General features: G+C 47.3%; 2 long non-coding RNA genes across 2 annotated transcripts; one reads left to right on the top strand and one right to left on the bottom strand.

Annotated features, from left to right (window-relative positions):
* Window positions 1-2218: 2218 nt before the first annotated feature.
* On the top strand, window positions 2219-17878 carry LOC147238960 (uncharacterized). Its single transcript, XR_015111823.1, has 3 exons — window positions 2219-2264; window positions 14471-14810; window positions 17820-17878. It is a non-coding gene; the product is annotated as an uncharacterized LOC147238960 (long non-coding RNA).
* LOC147238961 (uncharacterized) lies at window positions 16801-17351 on the bottom strand. The gene is made up of 3 exons (XR_015111900.1): window positions 17271-17351; window positions 17075-17195; window positions 16801-16991 (listed from the first exon to the last, which is right to left on the bottom strand). It is a non-coding gene; the product is annotated as an uncharacterized LOC147238961 (long non-coding RNA).
* Window positions 17879-21136: the final 3258 nt, after the last annotated feature.

Genomic DNA, 21136 nt, shown 5'->3' on the forward strand with positions numbered 1-21136 from the left:
CCTAACTCAGGCTCAGTTCCATAGAGCAAATACCTCGCCAAAAGTATGGAGCAAAAGTCGCTTTATGTCAAAAGTGAAAGTTCTGGAATAGAGAGAAGTCGGGATGGTGTTCCGGGAGCATCCCCATCAACACGGTTCCCTTGGTGACAATGGTTGCACAGATGGAAGTTGGGGTTCCTGACTTTGATGGTGAGAGGAAGCAGAAGCAGAACCAGCGAGAACATGGCAGAACATGCTGAACCCACACAGAAAGGACCTGGGATGACCCAGGACCTTCTTGGTGCAAGAACATGGTGGGAACCACTACACTGAGCAAAGGGTCAGGGGTCAGGAGAACTGAGAGGACTGAGCCCTCAGGTGATTAGAATAATGAGGAGGCTGAACGCAGAGAACCTGGTCCTGGTCCTGAACTTCACTTATAATAACTTCATGTGTCCACATACTTAAGTCTCCTGAACCTTTTCTTCATTTTTTACAATATTTTTCTTTTAAAGCCTTTTGATTCTTTTCTTTTCCACGTCCCTCACCCCTTCCTCCCCCGTTAGCGGCTGCCAGGACCGCTGACAGATCCCTGCCTCGGCGAGTCTTGGCCCGTCTGTGACTGCGGAGCCTGGCCAGGCCGGACCAACCAAATCAAACACCTTCGGTAAAGAAATCAAATGTCCTGCCGGGCTCCGCCAGGTCTGGAGCCGTGCGGCGGGTCAAAGCTCCAGATTTGAAGCCGGTTCAGACCGCAGGGACAGTTTGAGCGGGCCAACTCCACGGTGGTCCGGCTGAATGTGGAGCAGGCGTAGGAGTCTTCTAATTTGACTTAAACGGACATTAAAGTGGAATTGCCTTTTTCAGTCCAGAGGGTTGTCTTGGAAACTATCGGCTTATTTGGGTTCGCTTGTTCGGTTGTATTATAACTTCCAACTTGTCTTTTTGTGTTCGATAATCAAGAACAGCACATGAAGGAAGCAGGTTCACCTTCGCTTGAGAAACACTCATAACCTCTGGAGGTCTGGCTGGTCGTGGGTGGCCCTCGCATCCCCTGAAGGACACCAACCTCTGCAGCTCTTGGGGGGTTTGACCTGAAAGGGTCCTGCTTTGCTTTTGGAGTCGAGTTCGCCAGGAAAGACGCGTCTCCCGATGAAAGCGTGAGTCTGACTTTGTGGGGATTCCAGACCTGCTGTGTCTCTGTTAGCGTAGCTGCTAGCGGACAGGACGGCCATCTTCTCCCTTCTCCTGTCCTTCTACTCTTTCTCTCCTTCCACTATCTCCTGCAAACTCTGGTTTTCCCTCCTTGCCTCATCTTCCCCTCTTTCCTGTCCCCCCTCCCAGTCTCTTGTTACTTTTTTCGTCATGTGTTTGTTTCCTTCCTCTCCTCCTCCTTTTGTCTCCCCTTCTACCTTTTCTTCACTCCTCTTGCTTTCCTTTTCCTTTCTTTGCATCCCCCTGTCCTCTCTTCTGTCCTCCTCACTTCTCCTTTTCCTCCCCTCCCTCCTTATTTCTCCTGTCAGTCTTCTTGATCATCTCTGAGTCTTCCTCCTTCTCAGTTTCTCCTCATTTGCTCTCCTCCCACTCTTGCTCCCTTGTCAAACTCCTCTCCATCCTATCTTCAGTCTCAGTATCCATCGATCCTCTCCTCTTGTGTCTCTTCTTGCCCCCCGGTCTGTCCTTCCCTCCTCGTCTCCTCTAACCTTCCTTTCTTCACTTCTCCTCATCTCCTCTCTTCTTTGCTTCTTTTCCTTCTTCTCCTCAGTCCTCTCTCGTCTGTATCAACTCCTCTCATCTCTTGTCTCCTCCTCTCCACTCGTCTCTGCCCTCTGCTTGACTCCTCTCTTCATTAATTCTGTTTAGAGACCAGTAAACCAGCTTGCCTCTCGCAAACCTCCCAGTGCCCCCATTTAAACTGCAGACAAACAAACAGAGAGCTCACGCACACACAAACACACACGCGTGTGCGTGCATGACACCCTCGAAGACGCCCAAACATGCAAAAAAATGTTTGTTGGTGCCCACAGAAGTTCAGTTCAGTTGTGGGTTTTTCAAGTGTTGGTGAGTCGCATTGAAACACAGAAATGTTGTTGCTTTGTGTGTCATTTCCTTTCTTCGTTAATTTTATTGATCAAAGTGTTGGAGACACACAACAGGAAGAAAACAGAGGAAAGCTCCATTGATGGGTTTTCAGTGCCTCCCCACGGATGTTTTTGTTGATTCCTGCGAACAGAATCCATGAAAAGAGGAAGTAGCGACAGTAAACAGAGAGGTGCTCCTCTCAGGTGAGTCCTGTCTCTCCTCAAACATTTCGCCGATGAGTCCAGGTGAACCTGCGCAGGGCGACTGACGCACTCCAGATACTTTGTTTTATTTTGTAGTTCATGTGTTGTTGTTTCACTTCCTGTCCTGGCTTGGCTTGGTGACCTGATGACCCCCCCCCCCCCCACACACACACACACACACACACACATTTTTGTTCTTTATCTGTTAACGGCAGAAGTCATGGTTCATGAAATACTCTCGCTGGAGCGGCGCGTCGGACGGACGGGGCCTTCTAGCTCTTTGTTTTCCTCTGCTCTTGTTTTTCTTCCATTCTTCTCCACCTCCTCACCTGTTTTTCATCGTCTCATCTTTTCCACCTGAAATCCTGCAGCCAAAACAACAAAATTCCTCGATCAGGTTGTGTTAAACGTCAAAGTGTGTGTCCAACATGAGTGAGGAGCGTCTCTCAGCTTCTGTCTACCCTGAAGTTTGAAGATATCCACTTTCATTGTGCGTGCGTCCACTCAGCGACCCGGGACGTGGCCTTGTCCTTCTCCAACCACTCGCTCGCCAAACTGTCTTCAGATGCACCCCCTAACACACACACACACACACACACAGTGGTGAAGTGTAAGAGGATGATTGTGTGGAGCTGAAGACAGTTGACGCTGAACAGATGGAGAGTGTGTGAGAGTTAATGGAGCTGGAGTCAGACTACCACTTCTGGATTCTCAGTCATTTCATTCCATCCAGTCCTGCTAAAGTCTTCGACCAGCTTCAGCCTCCAGATTTACACTTTCACGACTTCTCTGAAAAACAAATGTGTCAGCACCGTGGAAACCAGGCCAGAAGAGTCCTTAAAACCTCTGGTCTGGCAGCGTAGCGCTCTACGGCTGCCAGAGGGAGGAGCATCTGTTTGGTCGCCTTCGTTTGGTCGCCTTCGTTTGGTGACGCTTCGCTACGACTGCTGTATTCCCATGCGCCTAAACTGCACACGTTATTCCCGGTTATTCTCAAACTTTGCCCTGAATTCCTCCACGCCTCCCTCCATATGCTCCTCTCTCCGGACCTGCTGCTTACCCGTGTTCTCTCTTCGTCTGCGCTGCCTCTTTCAGCCACTGTAACGTCGCCACCTATTGATGGAAAGGTGCACATTTCCTTTTTTGACGCCTTTTGAAAATTCACTTCCAACTCGTTCACCGCTGGAAGGAAACTCACTCGTGCTTCATGATGTGTCAGAACAGTTACGGTCTGGTTAGGGTTCGTGGTCAGAACACGTGGCGAAGTTGCTGGTTTGGTCATCGTTGTGAGGCCGTGTAATCAGCAGGACTTGGAGGCGGACTAAAGCCTGTCATGTGACCTTTGCTCCCCCGGAGAAGAAGGGTCCTAACTGCTTCACATGAGCCTTGTTTACATGGTGCCGCCACCTACTTCTGATGTGCTGAAGGCCATCGGTAACTCAACGCCACTTCAGGTCTTTACAAACCAGTCGGACTCTGCTGCCGATCACTGGACTTTGTTGCGACTCATCCTCATTCTTTCTTTTAGCCCCTTTGCCTCATCTTCTCCCCCTCGCCGCCTCCCCCTCCTCTCCCCCTCTACCTATCGCTGCCTCTTCCAGACTCCCGTTCTCGTTCTGCCTCACTTAACAGCAGCATGGATTTTCCGAAACACAGAACCCGAAAGATGAGACGGCGCAACATGGAGCTACAGTGGGAGGCTGAGGGTGTGTGTGTGTGTGTGTGTGTGTGTGTGTGTGTGTGTAGTCGTGTAAAAATGTCTATGCTCTATTTTCTGTGGTCAGACAGAAGGTTCTGGAAAAGTGGATCATCTACAGTATTCAATGGCTCATTATCTCTTTATGTCTCCAACAGCTCACGGACCATTGGGAATGTGATGTGTGTGTGTGTGTGTGTGTGTGTGTGTGTGTGTGTGTGTGAGCACCAGGAAATTGGTTCTGAGGTATTGAGAACTATGTTATGGCTTAAGTGGCAGTTTAAAATATGTACGGATGAGATTATAACGTCTTGGTATAAAGATTGCGTTGGAGGTATTTGGAAGGACGATGTCAACCTGGGACCTATTTTATTAGGATTTTCGGGTGGAAATGATGGATGGGGACCAAAGTCATGACCTCTGCTGTGGTCTTGGGTCATGTGATCCGTGCCGTACGTTCTTTTGATTAGTAGCGAGGTACCTCCAATGCTGCTGGAGGATTCTGATGGAGTTTGTTAGAACGAGGCGATGCTAGAAGGAACAAGTGATCAGCGGTGGATGCTGACGACTGTCGTAGGCCACTGGCATGGCGTTGAAGAACGTTTCAGCCCCCAGAATCAAGTCATCCTGATGGTGTTTTGGAAAATAACTGTTACTGGTTCCGGGGGGGGGGGTATTCATGAAAAGACTTCGATGATTCATTGTTTTTACTGGGTCTCTGCGTATCTTTGGTGGAGGGATACGCTCTCTGAGGACCTCCTAGGATGAGCTGTTCCAATGTACCAACGCTTGGTAAGCACTGGGGTAGCTTTCAGTTGAGATTCAGATAAAAAGGGCTGAATATGTCTGACTCGTTGCACAAAACACCTGGTTCTATCACTGGAGCCTGGACTGAGAATATCCAGACATCTTCCTCAAACCGCAGGAAAACAGCTGCACCGTCCCTGACTCCCAATCACAGGTTATATCCAGACTACTGCTTTACCTTTTGGAGGTGGAACTACAAATCGTGCATGAACACAAAGACCAGCAACCGTGAGCTGGCATTTATGCCTCAGGTCAACTGCCCATGTCAAAGTCCATCTGCTACAAGTACTTGATATTTGCAACTGACACGCTGAACCAGCTGAGCGCCCCCCGTCATGTCATGGACACAGTCATAAACTAGCGGAGGAGAAAAATACTGCTAATGGCTTTGAGGTGAACAAGTCTTTAGATTCCAGGATCTCTAATTTGATCCAGATCTCCTCAAAAAGTGCATCATTTGTTCCTTGTAATATTTTCTATTTTCCCTCCAAATTTCATGAAAATCCTCCCGTTAATTTTTGAGAGATCCTGGTGACAAACAAACCGCCGCCAAGGAGAACCAAGCCAAACCCATTTATCGCTTCGTTAAACCGATCTATCCCAAAACGGAGCGGCTCCTTCCTGGGACCACGCCACGCCCGTCTACCCAGTCTGGTGAACATCAGCCACAAACGTCTCTACTGACAAATAAACATGGTGATCACATGACCTCTTTGGTGAAGAGAACAAATCATAAAATACTTAAAAATAAAATCCACTAACATGCTGCAGTTAAAACGTCAACTTGGAGCGAACGGTGTAAAAACGTCAGTAAATGAGGTGGGAAAAAATGAAAAATGCGGTCAAATGCGACGGCTCGGCAGCAGATTCTTGCGGTGGACATTTTTCACATGACTAAATAATAAGTGTGTTTATTATATTTCCTAACAGTACATGGTTCACTGTGTTAGACATTTGTCAGTGCAGATGTCTGATACGTACTTGAAAGTGCTTTGGCAGCATTTTTCTCATTTATGCCAATGAATGTTTTCAAAATTGAAACCTGGATTGGATCAGAGCGAAGGAGAAAGCTGAGGATGAAAAAGACGAGAGAGACAGAATGAAAATAAGTCATAAAAGAAAAAGAGAGAGGCCCGAAAGAAAAGCCCTGAGGTCTTGTCATCACCTTTTGAGAGGTTTGGACCACTAATACACTCGCACAAACACAAGCTCTGGAAAACTGCTTAGTCTGGACCAGGAGCTTTGCAGTCCAAAGATGAGTGAGCGAGCAGAAAGCGAAGAGAGAAACGGAGCGAAGAAAAAAATAAGAATGGTTTAAAAGCATGAAGACGGTTTGGAGCGACGTTATCGGGCTCAGTAAATGTACGGCCGATAAAGACAACATACGCAGGCGAGAGACGAAGCTGCTCTCGGCGAGCAAACCTTCCGTATCGAAGCGTCCACCAAACAATCCTGAGCCAACGTGATCCGCTTCCGCTCCAGCGACCATGCTAACCGTGTGCTGTAGGTGGCGCCACGCCCTGTAAGCTGGTAGCAGACCCACATCTAAAGGCTAGCTCGTTTATGAAGGTTTTTTTATGGAAGAAAAGCTTCAGGAGCCGTTTTCCTATTAAGGGATTTTAATGCGCATTTTGATTTTTACAGAAACAAACGAACCAAAGCTAAATCAAATTAGCAAAATGAACGTAGACTCGCTGGAGCTGGTTTTTGCCTTGTGGTAAGGGAGGTGAAAACAGCTGATTTGCATGAACCCTATGAAGCTAATCTCTAAATCTTTTAAAGAAGAGGCTGCTGTCTTTGTCTCCAGAGCAGCAACGTGTCCAAGCCTGGCTGGCACCAAAGGACTGCTCCATCTCGTCCTACCAAAGGAAACCCCTCCTAACGTCTCACTGACCGCAACAACTGAATGACCTGCGGTGGTTTTAGACTTTCTTCTTCTACATTTCCTAAAAACCCACACACCTCATTCACGGAGTTCATTTGCTTCAAACCGCTTGAGTGAAAATCTGTAATTTGCATTTCCAATTTTGCAGCTTTCCTCAAACTGACGCTTCATGGAAACGCAGCGAGCGATGAGATATTAACACCATCCTTGGCCCAAAGAATCGATGGAGGACCGTACGGTGGTTTGAACCCCCGCTACTACGACGACCGTGGGGATGTTGGGGGGATGATGCGGATTTATGTCCTTACTCCTGTGACATCAGACACTTGCAGGTTCAATGTGTCTTCCATTCACAACCTACCTGGTCCTGCGTGACCTGGCCCACGCTAGCGGCCTCACATCCTTGCATTCTTGACTCTCTTCTCACTGTTCCTCCTGCATGAGAACGATAACTGGTTGATGTTGCTAACGCGCTACTCGCCAGGAGCTTCCTTTGCTGTGGGTGAACGACCCCAACAATGAAGACGTTACGGAGGGTTGGTTACTTATCCTCACTGATTAATGAGCTCACAATGCGATCGCAGCCAGAGACCCAACCATTCACAGTAGAAAGAGTGAAAGAAAGGCAGGAAAGAATGTTAAGAGTCATGGTTATTTGAAGAATGCAGATAGCATTAAATGAAAAAAGCTTCAGTTACGGGAATCCAACCGACAACCCCCCTCGACTCGACTGACTGCTGACCAGCTCATTTCAGCATCTCGACCACAGCACAAAAGGAAAGACCAAGTGTGTTTACACGACTCGGAGTATTTGGCAGCAGAGGGAGGATACATTTCTCCCCTCGTCTTCTCCTTGGACGGCGCAGCCGGTCTCTCTGCGTGTTTTAAGGACGATAAATGTTTCTTGGACGGGATCCCTTCTAAAAATAAGTGAACTGGTCAAAGATATCGAGGTATTATCCAAATATGAGGGGTGGTGTCTTCTCGTCTTACCCTGTGTGTGTGTGTGCGTGTGTGTGTGTGTGTGTGTGTGTGCGTGTGCAGGAAGGTAAATCAGGTTGCTACGCCAGTTCAGCTCTTACTGGAACAGAGGCCACCTCAAATTAAACACGGCTGTCTAATAATCCTGTTATCATAGGCTGCGCTCGCTAAATCTGGACGCTCCATGACAGCACGAGCGTCCAAACACCGACCGAATATGAAGACAAAGAAGCAGATGAAGGAGAAATGGTTCAGACAATAAGACAGACAAGTGAGTATAGGTGCGGAGACACGGACACACGCTGCTTACTGGACGTCTCTCCTCTGTGGAGCCAACAAGACCCAGCAAGTGTTGTCATTCCCGCTCCCTGGTCGGTGTCCACACAGGGAGCCACACTCCGAACTGATCGAAATCCCTCTGCAACTCCGGGAACTGAAGAGTCCCGGCTCGTCTTTCTTACTGTTATCAGAAGAGTAAACTGAACTGTTATTAGATTAGGAGTCTAAAGTGTGAAAGCACCATAGAAACAACTAGAGATGAGAGTATTTATTCAGATCATTCTACGATGTTCCGCCGCAGGTCTGTGTCTGCCAGGCTGTGCACTTGTGTTGGAGGTTAAGCGGTTCTATAACGCGGATCTATACACAGACAACATGGGATCATCTTGGTAATTGGAGGTTTAAACACCTCCACTCTCAACTAAAGAATGTTCAAAATGTCCCTCAGCAGTGGTACCGTACCTCGAAGGCAGGAGAGTTGCTACTCTTTGGGGGAGGCGAGCCAACCGAGGGTGCTTACAAGGGACAAAACATGAGGCCGGGACGTGAGTGTTAATAGCTCGTGTAAATACGCCCTTGCACTGCAACGACTGATTCCCATTAATGCACAACAACCAGCAGCCACGATGGCTCTTTTCAAAAAAGTAGTTCCAAGTGATTGTGCGGTTATTCCTGATTTTTAAGACTTTTGGTTTTGGTTAGTTTTTTTTTCTCGGCATACGCACATCTGGCCCCTGTGGTCTTCAACAGATTTCTACAGATGAAAATCAAATGGGCTCCAGGTATAAATAGAAGTCTACATTAATGGCATTATCTGGATGTCGTATATTAAGAGATAATCAAGCTGCACGTAGAGGACGGGCGAGCCTCTAATCAAGCTCCGCTGGGACTGCCAGCGCCAGTCTGGTGTAAATCAGCTCAGTAATCCTCTTTTTGTCCCCAACTTGACTCCTGATCATCGTCTCCATTCATCCCATCTGTTTGCTATTTCTCTTTAACCCAGAAGAGGTGCAGCTTGCCATGAAACCCTCCGTTCTTGTGTTGAAGTGTGCGCACGTACGGACTCGAACCGTCCTGATTAAATCTCCGCTGTCACCTGATAGCTTCGCTCCTGATCCCTCCAGCTTTGGGAATTGTCATTTATTCATTTGAGTGGAAAGTAAATGGAATTACTCTCATGAAGCCAAAGGCTGGTGAACCGCATCCAAGAAGATCATCGAAGCTTATTGTGTAATTTCTAGAATAGCTAGTCAGCATTCTGAGAGAGAACGAACCCGAGAGATTCTCATGTGTTGCTCCGCTAGTCGGGATGTCGTCCTTTGCCGCCGCCGCCGCCGCCGCCGCTGCCAGGTGAGCGGCTGTTATTGGCATCCAGGGAATTCAGCTCGCCACCATGAAACTTCATTAGTGAAGCCCAAAAGCCGCAGGACTCATGTTTCCTCTCATCAGCTGTCTTTTTATTTCCATTCTCTTTAACGTTTTCTGACTTGTGTGTCTTCCTGACATCTGAGCATCTCAGCGACTTCAGTTATTGAAAGCATGTGAATCATGACGTGACCTGATTCTTCCCCCTCCCTGGACCCGAGGAGCTGAATATTTGTATCTGAATGAGTCGAAGTGTCAGTCGAGAGAATGATGGCTGTAGAACCTCACATATGAATGTATATTTTCACTGGAAAATATGCATAAAATAGTCTAATTTATTAATGTCAGTGGGGCTATAACGAATCCTGCGTTCACATCTGTTCCACATTAGCTGGCGGCCTGAAATGATTTCAAACCCAAAGTCGCAGACATTTTAAGTTCTCTATTGGATAAATTTCCATCACTTTGCTATGGATAATTAGTTTTATCTGATTTTGATTATCCCCATTTTATTCAAATAAGGCACACTCGATTTACTCGAGTCGACCATCACTGCTGTTGCCAGTCAAAATGTTCAAGTTACGATTCAGAAAGTGAGTCATGATTGACGATGCCTCAAATTTCAGTTTCTGCTTCTGTGAAAAGTCGTTTGGTAAAAGTTTTCAGACGGCCATCGACGTCTGCAACGTCCCCACGAGGACCAAACCCAACACAGAGAGAATTAGGGAACCAAGGCCTCATTGAACCTGAAGGACTTCCTCTTTCTCTTGTTCTCTCGCAAAAATAAGATCGTTTGTTACCTGATGAAACGATGTTCCGTTTTAGAAAACAGCTCCAAATTGTGTAACCTGGTAGAACCCTGCACATCTGAATGTATCAAGTCCTTCCAGTTGTGATGAGGACGATGCAGACAATGACGTGAAAGCAAACCAGCACAGAGTTGATCAGAGCTAACCAACACAAGGCTAACCAGAGCTAACTAAAGCTACACACCAGGAGCTGACCAGAGCTAACCAGCACAAGGCTAACCAGAGCTAACTAGAGCTACACACCAGGAGTTAACCAACACAAGGCTAACCAGAGCTAACTAGAGCTACACACCAGGAGCTAACCAACACAAGGCTAACCAGAGCTAACTAGAGCTACACACCAGGAGCTGACCAGAGCAAACCAACACAAGGCTAACCAGAGCTAACTAGAACTACACACCAGGAGCTGACCAGAGCTAACCAGCACAAGGCTAACCAGAGCTAACTAGAACTACACACCAGGAGCTGACCAGAGCTAACCAGCACAAGGCTAACCAGAGCTAACTAGAGCTACACACCAGGAGCTAACCAACACAAGGCTAACCAGAGCTAACTAGAGCTACACACCAGGAGCTAACAACACAAGGCTAACCAGAGCTAACTAGAGCTACACACCAGGAGCTAACAACACAAGGCTAACCAGAGCTAACTAGAGCTACACACCAGGAGCTAGCCAGAGCTAACTAACACAGAGCTAACTAATGCAGAGCTAACCTGACCTAACCAATGCTGCGCTAACCAACATGGTGCTAACCGTTGACAGGCTTGTGCAGAACGTGTTGGTGCCATTTGAACCAGGTGTGTTGCAGCAGGGAGGCAGCAGGAAGCATTTAAACGCCAAAAACCCCACAGATGTTTGCCTCTGCAACCTTTGAAACATCTTTAGCTTTGTAGCTGATGTGTATTGAGATTGTTCCTCCACGTGTTCCACTAGAGGTGGGAACCTTGGCCATCAGCACATTGTTGTGCTGACTTGTGGAACTTTAACACGCTCGTCCAGGCATCAGTGATGGATTCATGGCCTGCAAACTGCAGCTGATTTGAATTCAGTGCTCCATCATGAGCAGCAGACGCTAATAATGACGGGTAAACCTGTGTCCTTGGTTCCCGCCCTGTGTACCTGTATGACTGACCGGCGTTTGTGTCTTGACTCAAGCAAACGTTGGAGTTCTTGAGTTGTCCGGCCAAAGCTGCAGGTCAGCGGAAGTTCACCGCCAGAGGACGTCCCAAAACCACAGGTATGATTTTGTAGGTGTGTATGCCTTCCTTGTGTGGTGTATGTGATGCATTCAAGGTCCGCGAGGAATGTGTGTGTGATCTGTTTGACAGTGTGTGAGACGTTTGTTCGAGTTCAGAACCAGAGGTTGACGTCCTGATTACAGACCAATTCCAGTTCTCCCTCGCTCTCTCTGCAGTCCACGCGGTAAAATAATCTTAATCTCACATCACACACACACACACACACACACACACACACACACACACACACACACAACAGTTATGAATTTGTGGGCTTCTATGAATAGCGGAGCTGACCAAAAGCACGCAGCATCTTTGGCCGGCGACGAACATAAACTGCGAGTGTGTTTTCCTTGAGCTCGCTGATACAGATGTTGGCCAAAACAAGTCACCTCAAGAAAACATAGACAGCCAGCCACGTGGATGAGTGTGGGTCTGTGGGTTTCTGTGTGAAAGTGTACATTTGCAGGTTTGCGTGCCTGAGTGTGATTGAGGAATGCGTGTGTGTGTTTGTGTGTGTGTGTGTGTGTGTGTGTGTGAGAGAGAGAGAGAGAGAGAGAGAGAGAGAGAGAGAGAGAGAGAGAGAACAGTAGCCAGCCACAGGTCCTGAAGAGTTCATGAGCAGAGAGCTCATCATCATTATAATCATGTTGTTTGTCAACGTGCCTGCCTGGGTGTATTCTGCTGTCAGCGTGTGTGTGTGTGTGTGTGTGTGTGTGTGTGTGTGTGTGTGTGTGTGTGTGTGTGGTTAACCTCTGACCCAGAAAGACACGTGTGTGAAATTCAAAGTGTGCGTTTGAGTTTATTGTGTGCAGCTTTGGAAGAGACGGTGTGTTTCTTTTTGTACACAACAATGAAAAATTCGAACGTGTGTTGGACTGAAACGTGGAGAGAGAAATGTGGAATCTTGAGTTCCAGAGTTTTCCTAAAGGATGAGTTTCATTGTGTTTATTTTTAGGCTTTGTGATGGGCGCTGATGCCAGCAGGACTAGCAGGACATCGGGAATACAGGCGGGAGAAGTGGTTCCTGTCAGGAGGGAGGCGTGTGGCTCCTGTTGGAACGAGCAGATAGAGCTGGGTCAGGTGTCTCGTCAGGATGTCACCTGAGCACGTCTCCGGGAGGGTGGGGCAGACCGAGGGCCAGGTGGAGGGACGACATCTCCACGCTAGTCTGGGAACGCTTCAGGGCCAGAGCTGGTCCTTGTGGCCAGGAAAGAGAAGTCAGGGATCCCTGCTGGAACTGACACTTGTATACCTACCTGTGTACTTCCTGTCTGCAAGACTAAATTGAGGGCTAAAAAAGTCTTCAAGTGTGAGAAACAATTTGCGCAGCAGGGCATTTCATGAGTGAGACCTTCCTATCAGTTGGTGGGGCTCCTGAAGGGGCCGTCCTGTTAGGGCCTCATCATTTAACTGTTTGTGATTGTCCAGATCTCTCGGTGCCAAACTAGTGTCTCTCTGAGCAGAGAGCGAGCGAGCGAGCTAACTAGCTAGTGGCTTCCAGCCAACGTGTGTGAGGACAGACTCTTCTTCTATTGTTCTCTCTTCAGGTGTGTGGTCCCGAGCATTCTTCCTCCCAGTCCTCTGTTTAGAGTGGAGGCTGTGTCCTTGGTGCATTCTGGGAAGATGACGTCAATACGCCCCGAGAGCAGCTAATTGCTAAAGGGCGGTTTTAGCTTAGCACAAATGCTAGAGATGTAAGCTCTGTTTTCACTCTCTGCTTAGGCTGCTGCAAGTTGTGCCACCCTTGAAGTGGCAGGCTGCTGAGCAAGCTAGCACCGTGTTAGCTAGCATCAACGGCTAACATCTGGTAACCTTTGGCTGTCCTTTTGTGTCAGTCGGAGAATCCAAGTTGCTGAGAAGAGAAACAGAGAGAAACATCTTCATTTCCTATCAAATAGCTGTCTCTTAGCCTGCCAACTTCATGCTGTGTGTTCCTGCTGCTGGCTGTTGTTTCAGCCCTAAGAATCCTAGCATGTGTTAAGCTTTAGGTTAAATCACACGGGAGTTGTATTTTATGTACGCTGCTATTTTATGCTGCTTGTAACCTCTGTCTGTCTGCCTGCATCTGGCTGTTATTTCAATTCTAACTGAAGATAACCTTTGGCTCATGTTGCATCTTGACAACAGGGACCAGGCCACCTTCTGCTCCCCAAACTGAAGGGATAATTAAGAGCTGTGGTTACACTCAACATTTCTCTGCTATTTTTGAGATTGGATTCTACAGGCTTTTATGTAATCACGGTGCTGTGTGTCCAGACTTGGCCCGAGAGCAGCATCTTTTTCTGCTGATGTGGCTGCATTAATAAAAATCTACTCAGACAAAGATAGGCTCTGTGAACCGGTCAGCAATGCAGCCACAAACATGTGTACAGTGTGGATGGCCACAATGGTCTTGTGTTCAGTTATTGAAAGGACAACTGTCATATTTTGAACCTGGAACATGTCTCTCGTGTTCATGGGTCAGAAGCTAGCCAGCAGCTTTTGTCCCTACTATTTGTTTAGATGCCATAACGGGAGAAAATGGGCCATAATTATCATGATTATCCTTTAATTCAATTGCACGATAAAAAAGCCCAAAAGAAATGCAACACATTACAGATGACACAAACTCAAGGAGGCCCACAAATTCTTGTTGGTATTTGTTGTCCAAGTTCTTTTGCTGTGGTGCTTTTGACAAATTACCATCAATCAAATGCAGTATTTTCATATTTTTGTTGTGGGTAATACCAGTATAATGGCGAAAAAGCATGAATCGAGTCTTGAGAGTGTGAGAACTCAGGTCTTGGACCAGTCATGATTTTGTTACCATGGAAACGTGTGTTCAGATATGTTTCGCTTTACATTTACACTTGCGATGTGCGATGCCAACACATTTCTCCACGTGGTACCACGTCTCAGTTTGACTTCTTCTGCTTGTTTTTCTTATGTGACTGCCACCTCAACTTCCTGTCACTGGTCCAAAATTCCAAACCATCCAAAAACAGTGGCATTGCAAACAAAGCAAGACTCAGTTCAATTCAGATCAAACCAGCTTTTTGTTGTCACATGGACCTGTTTTAGTTCAGCAGAATCCGGCTCCTGCTCTGGTTTTCGTCTTGGTGCGGTCCCTTTGTGCAGGTGTGACCTCAGCTGTTTTTCTCAGGTGGCAACAAGTGCAGACCAGATGAGCAGTTGAGGAGGTCCTCACGGAACGGTTCCGAACATTGTGATCGGACTACGGTCGTGGACTCGCCAGAGCAGTTTCTACCAAAGCAAAAGGGATTCGCACGGGACCCAACAGATGACCGTCCTGCGTTGGTGCTCTTGCTCCGCCCCTCAACACATTTAACCAATCAAAGCAGTGGACGTTTCCACATTTTTCTTTGTTGTCTTTGAAAACTCCCTCACAGGTTTGTGTTTTAGTTTTCCCTGGATGAAAAGAAGCCAGAGGCAAAGCTCCAAGTTGAAGGATTCATCAGGTGATTCAGGTTAATTAACAACAGGTGGGAAAAACAAGGAGTCGCTCGAAGTTTTTGTCTTTTGCTCTGAACTGTTGCACCTTTCACGCTCGCTATTCTGAGCTGAAAAGTGAAGATCTGGACCAAAATAAGTTGGTGTGAAAGTGCTCCTCCGCTGATTTAGATGTGTGGCCCAAGGCAACATGAAAATCATGCCAATTATAGGTGAATCAGGTCATGTATGTCCCGCGTCCTCGTCATGTCTCAAGCAGAGGGAGGCCCACAAGTACGCCCTGACCCTAGAATGTCCTCTTGAAGCCAGACGGTCAAATCATTAGACGGCGTTCTTCATTGCTGTCTATTAGCCTGCCAATGGTTTCTTTTCAACTTTCGCCAGTGGGTGAAATGTTCAAAGGTAGCAAAGTATTTGTATGTAAAACTCATATTTGTCAATAACTCAACATGACAGTACAAACAGGAGGTGACAAATCATGGTAAAACATATGGATATTATATGTGTGTGTGTGTGTGTGTGTACGTTTGTGTTTCCGCGGCCCGCCTCGCTCTAACCCTTGCTCGGCCTCTGCCCCAGATGGACGAGTCATCAGAGACATCTCTGTGTTTTATAGCCCTCTCATGTCCTGCCAATAGTTTCATCTCAACTGAAGCCAGCGTCCTACTGTGTCTGGATCCTCCCCAGCAGCATGGTTTCCACCGCAGGGCCAAACCAGTCCTAACCATGGCTTTAGCTGCTTACCATTTATCCCATTGCCCCCTCAAAACAACATTTCTGGGATTCTCTTGTGTCTGAGTGCCAGGACGAAGATGTTTGCCAGTTTGGCTGCAGCCTTAACGCGCTGATAGCAGAGAACATGCTCCATGGTTTGCCAGTACAGCATGGCTCTCAACTGTCTGGCAGCGACCAGCGACCTTCCTTCCTTTCCTAACATATTGATGTTGTGGATACGTAAACTGAACTCAGACGACTAAACTGATGCCGTCTGTGTGAAGGTGTGGGCTGAGCCTCTGAGTGCCTCCTCGCTCTGCCCATATCTAAACGTATAACTCTTACTATGAGTGCGAGAGGTCCCGGGTTCAAATCCAGGACAAGACCTGTGTCGCGTCCTTCCAGAAAGTGCACACAGAAGCACACCAAGCTTTCCAACATCCAGTGTCAAGATGCTGAACTTGAGATATTTTTGAGCTGTGAAAACATAAGCTTCCGATGTAATATTTTGGGTTATTCTTGAGACTTTCACGATGGCATATATCAATAGCATGCTGCATATTTTTGTAGTCGAGCAGGAGTTTGATGTGCAACAATGATACTTCATCTGCAGGTGTCAGGACTGGTTTCTGTGCAGCTTTTTAAGTGTAAACAAAAGGAAGTCATTGTAACTGTTTGAAATGTCCCTCCTGTCCCCCTGGACTGTATTCACCATGAGGGAACCTCCTTCCAAGACGTGGATCATTTGCTGTAATGTTTAAAGGTTGTTGAACGTCCGTACGCCCCGTTCCCATCATGCGTTCCGATATTCCTTCAAAGGTGGCTATGACAGGTACATCACAAAAGCATGTGTTGACACTCAGAACATGCACATCATTTAGATTTTCAAATGTGTGAGTGGAAAATCATTCACTGTGGAGACTGGTCTTACATGAAAAACTTGTTCCCATTACCTTGACAAAAGTCCTCATCTGAGCCCAAACCGCAGTCTTTTCCTAACCCTTACTGAGTATTTATGTGCCTAAACTCAACCAGACATTTAACCAGAGTGTTGACACATCATGGAACATTTGTCAACAGTTTCTAGCAGTTTTGGAAGCCTCCATATCTGGCGGATCTCCTGCCACCGGTGAGTCTGCTGAGGAACATACTTCAGGGTCGTATCAAAGGGTTGGATCTAACGGTTGTTGGGTCGAACCACAGGAAATCATTTTTTCCTTCTAAATAATTCATAATGTTTCACAGTCCAATGAAGATGCAAAATGCTACGGTATGTTTGTCAGTGCGAACCCAACTGACTGTCACGGATTCAGCTGGCCAGCGTTCACTCGATTCACTCTGTAACCTTCAGGCTCTCGTTGTTGTGGAGAAATATTCAGGAACATCTGCATGACAGTACATGATGTTTTGCGGCACCCTGGTCACTGGTTTGGAGTCGTCGTCTTGCCCGCTGGATCACACTACTGTTGGACTGCGACATCATCACAGCCAATCAGCGACTGGAACAGGATCAGACAGCCAATCAATTACTGGAACATACCATTATCGGTCGCAACCAATCACATATTTGGCGCAACTGTACCATCTGTATTGTGTAGTTCTCCCTTTCCAGGCCCTGCTGTCGGCCTCTCTCATTTTATACTTTCATCATTCCATTTTTCTTCTTCCTTTTTTTTCGAAGTTTAAATACAGAGACGAAATTCCTGTGAAGAGAGGAAAAGAAAAAAGTAAGAAGACAGATGATACAAGAACAAGTGCTCGTCTAGCCTTTGGCTGACCTGCCAGGATTCCAGCGCACAAACATAGGAGTTTAAAGACGCCGTGGGACCATAATAGCCGCCTCTTCCTCTGTAGCCTGCTGATGTCGAAAGGAAAATCTGTTTCAGTGCCGCACACAAACATTCAGATAGAAAGAGTGGAAACACCCACTCCTGACCTGCGCTGACACCTCCATGATATTCTCTGTGACACCTCGTCATGTCTGAGGCAGCGGTGAGCGCCTCTCCCTCATTGGAGTGGGGATGCTGCTTTTAAGCTCTGGGGACGGCGCCAGAAAAGTTAAACCAGAGTCCACTTTTGAAGGAAGGTTACCTGGCGTCACGCTGCCAATCATGTAAGAGATTAGCCTGGACGGCGCTCACAGAATTTCCAAAAATTCTGCAACAGAAAATGCGAAAACTTGTGCACATCGAATGACCTCATTGTTGTAAGCAGGAGGCGGCACTCATCCTCAGTTCATCCACAGATACTGAGGTGTGACAAGTTAACTGCAGGCATCTTTTAGCTTCCTTTTCTTGATCGGATGCTCTGTCTTCATTCTTTGGAAGGGCTACAGGATTCCGCCTCATCTGACCAGAGCAGGATGAATGACGGGATTACACGTTGGAATGACTGTGCAGAACGCCATCCAGAGGTCAGACGTCTTTGTTTACTTTGTGTTTATACAGTGACAAGTCGCTGGGCCTCGCAGACCTGTAATCTGACCAGCGTCTTTTAGAAAAAACACGTAGGATGTACAACACAAACAAAAGCAGCTGTGGCAGTGGACGTTCACTCAAGTCACATCCACACAAACAAATGGAGGGTTTGAAAGTACGGAGCTTCTTCTAGGAAGTAGGGAGGAGGAAGTGGCAGATACCTTTATTTTATCAAGCCGCCATCAAAATATCTCAGAAACTGTGTGTATGATCGTTGACTCCACTGGCAGCTTGGCACCAGGTGGCGCTCCCTCAAGCTCAGTGTCATTGCTAGCTTCAAGCCTGCGCAAATGCCGTTTCCAAAAATTTTAACCACCTGCTGCACCTGCTGCACCTGCTCCATCTGCCCCAGGTGCTCCAGGTGCTCCTCCTGCTCCAGGTGCTCCATTTGCTCCACCTGCTCCACCTGCTCCAGGTGCTCCTGGTGCTCCTCCTGCTCCTGGTGCTCCACTTGCTCCACCCCCTCCAGACCTGCTCCACCTCTGATGGCTTTGGTGGATTCCTGCTGCTCCTGTATATAAATATTAAACATGCTTGTGCTCCTTCACCTGGTGCAGGAGGAGATCCGTTTGTCCTGAGGTGAAATGTGAGCACCACTGAAACACTCAGAGTCCTGGATCAGCCTGGGTTTCAGGGCACGACAGCCATCCACCATCACCTGGCACCCTGGGCGGCTTAAACGGGGGCCGTGTCTCTTTACCTTGTCTGCCTCCTTACAGTCCACTTCTGAGTAGGTGTCCTCCGGTGCACTAGCTGTGCTGCCAAGTCAGCAAATGCTAACTCCACACTAGCATATCGTCGCATGTCAGGCCCAGAATCAAACTGTCTATGTTGAATTACCGTCTGCTCTAATTCACGTCTTCGTGATCCAGTTTCCTGATCAGCAACAAACATTTTGATTGGAGATTAAAACTAAGTGGAGCACTTTTGGTTCAGTGCTCACAGCAGCACAACCAGCGTCAGGCTAAATTTACGTGGCTGGCTCTTACTGCATCCTGGAGGAGAAAACACTTGTTAGTGGGTACTTGAAAGGTAAAATACACATGTTGGAACTATCGCTTTGAACTGGAGACAAAATATAAACTGTGTTCTCTGTAGTAGTTTGACTTTGATAAGTGACTTTCAGGATCAGTTTCTCACATTATTCATCACCAAGTGTTTTGTTGTAAAATATGAACTCTGGGTTAAAGGGAGGCGTTGTTCGGGAATGCTGTGACCTCAGATTCAACTCTCCCCACGCCGTAGACATGACAGCGTAACAAGTGTGGCGTCATGGTAACGAGGCAAACCTGAGGTCTGGTACCAGGATGTTTAGCTGCGGTTCACATGACCACAGCGTTGCTCACCAGAGTGTGCGTGTGCTTGTGTGTGTTCCAGCTGCTCCAGATGAAATCAGGCACAGCCCACTGAGTGACTCACACCAGGTTTACTTGTCCGTGTTTGTGTTTGTAGGAGTCGTGACTTGTTCATGTCACCGCTAGCGTACACACAAAGACAATAGAATAATAAACAGGTCGGGGTGTACGGTAATGTGGACCAATGATGAGTCGCGCCAACATCTTGCAGGAAACGCTTGTTAATATAAAAAGACTTAACATCCTCAGACTGTAGAAAATGTAAATAGTACAGCGAAAGAGAAACTTCCTTCGCCACTAGAGACAAGATGGGCGGGGTAACAAAAACATGACAAGAGGCGTCTTTCTTCTACGTCCGTATAAGCCTAAAATATCAAGGGTGACTCAGGGTTTCTTCCCTGACAGCCGTGTTTCCATGAAGGAATCTCGATGGTTCAGTGGTCAGCACTGTGGCCTCACAGCAAGAAGGTTCCGGGTTCAAGTCCCGGCTCGGGCACGGGGTCTTTCTGGGTGAGTCTCCATGTTCTCCCTGTTCCTGCTGGGTTCTCTCTGGTACTCCAGCTTCCTCCACAGTCCAAAGACATCAAGAGGGACCAGGTTAATCCAGACTCTAAATTGACCGTAGGTGTGAATGTGAGTGTGAATGGTTGTTGGTCTCTCTGTGTTGGCCCTGTGATGGACTGGCGACCTGTCCAGGGTGAACCCCGCCTCTCGCCTGTTGACGCTGGGATAGGCTCCACCCCCCCCCGCGACCCTTAATGTGTAGGAATAAACGGAAGATGACGATGGATGGATGGATGTTACTTTGAGTGTCTAAATCTTAATGTCCTTAAAACTGTTAAAAGTGTTGCATAATCCTAAATGTACTTGACAATCAAAACAAAAATCAAACACTTTTTTATGAGCTGAGAAAAAGGACTTCAGCAGATGTGGTCCACCCACCGGCGAGGTCCTCCGCTGATGTTCATTACAGACATTTATTAGTAGCTATTGAACGCCCCTCTTCTAGGCGAACCGTAGATTTTATTAGCCTGTTTGGAACATTATTAATTTGTCAGGTTGTAAAAGTGCATAATCATATTGCAGGAATACTTGAGCCCGTTTAACAAGTGCAGCTAGTTTGCTGGTTTATTGGTCTGTGTGGACGACGACCAATTGTCAGCTTGGTACAGAGGCAGAAAAAACATTCTCCAATTTGTGGTTTGGTGTTATTAATAATGATAGAAGCAGTTGTTATGAATTATATAACAGGCCTTCAGATGCCTTCAGGTTTTGGCAGAACGTATGTGTCTGCGGTTCTGGTTCTGGACGTGGAGTCAGTGAACTACACCCCCCCCTGCAGCCCTCGTCCTCCCCGGCTGCCATGGTCCCTCCTCCCTGGGGTGGCTGATGAATACACGCTCATTACCAGCTATGCTGCGCTTGCATCTGTCCTACCAACTCTGGGATCGGACTGATCGACCCTCAACCGTCAGTTTCTGTCGGAGCCCGTTGGTCTCGTCGTTATTCTGTCCCTCACTGGACATTTCCTGACCTGCGTCCTGTTGAAGGAGATTGCAGGGGTGTTGTCTCTGAAACTTAAATACTTCACTTTTATTTGGAAGGAAACTGTCCATAACCTGCAGCGTTTATTCTTTGGCACCAAAAGAGTGTTTTATGTGTTTTCTAACTAATTTTTGAGTCACCAGTTCTTTCCTTCATGAGAAGAATGTCATGGTTTCCCCTCAATGGAGCTGAAGTCCTGTAGATCCTAGCAGGTTTAGTAAAACCTGCATAAATGTGTTGAATTTAACCTCTTATAGCCAAAATAAC

This window comes from Aulostomus chinensis, chromosome 24 (assembly GCF_037954235.1).
Source record: "Aulostomus chinensis isolate RoL2024-O1b breed Wild chromosome 24, RoL_Achi_v1.0, whole genome shotgun sequence".
NCBI classification, from domain to species: Eukaryota; Metazoa; Chordata; class Actinopteri; order Syngnathiformes; family Aulostomidae; genus Aulostomus; species Aulostomus chinensis.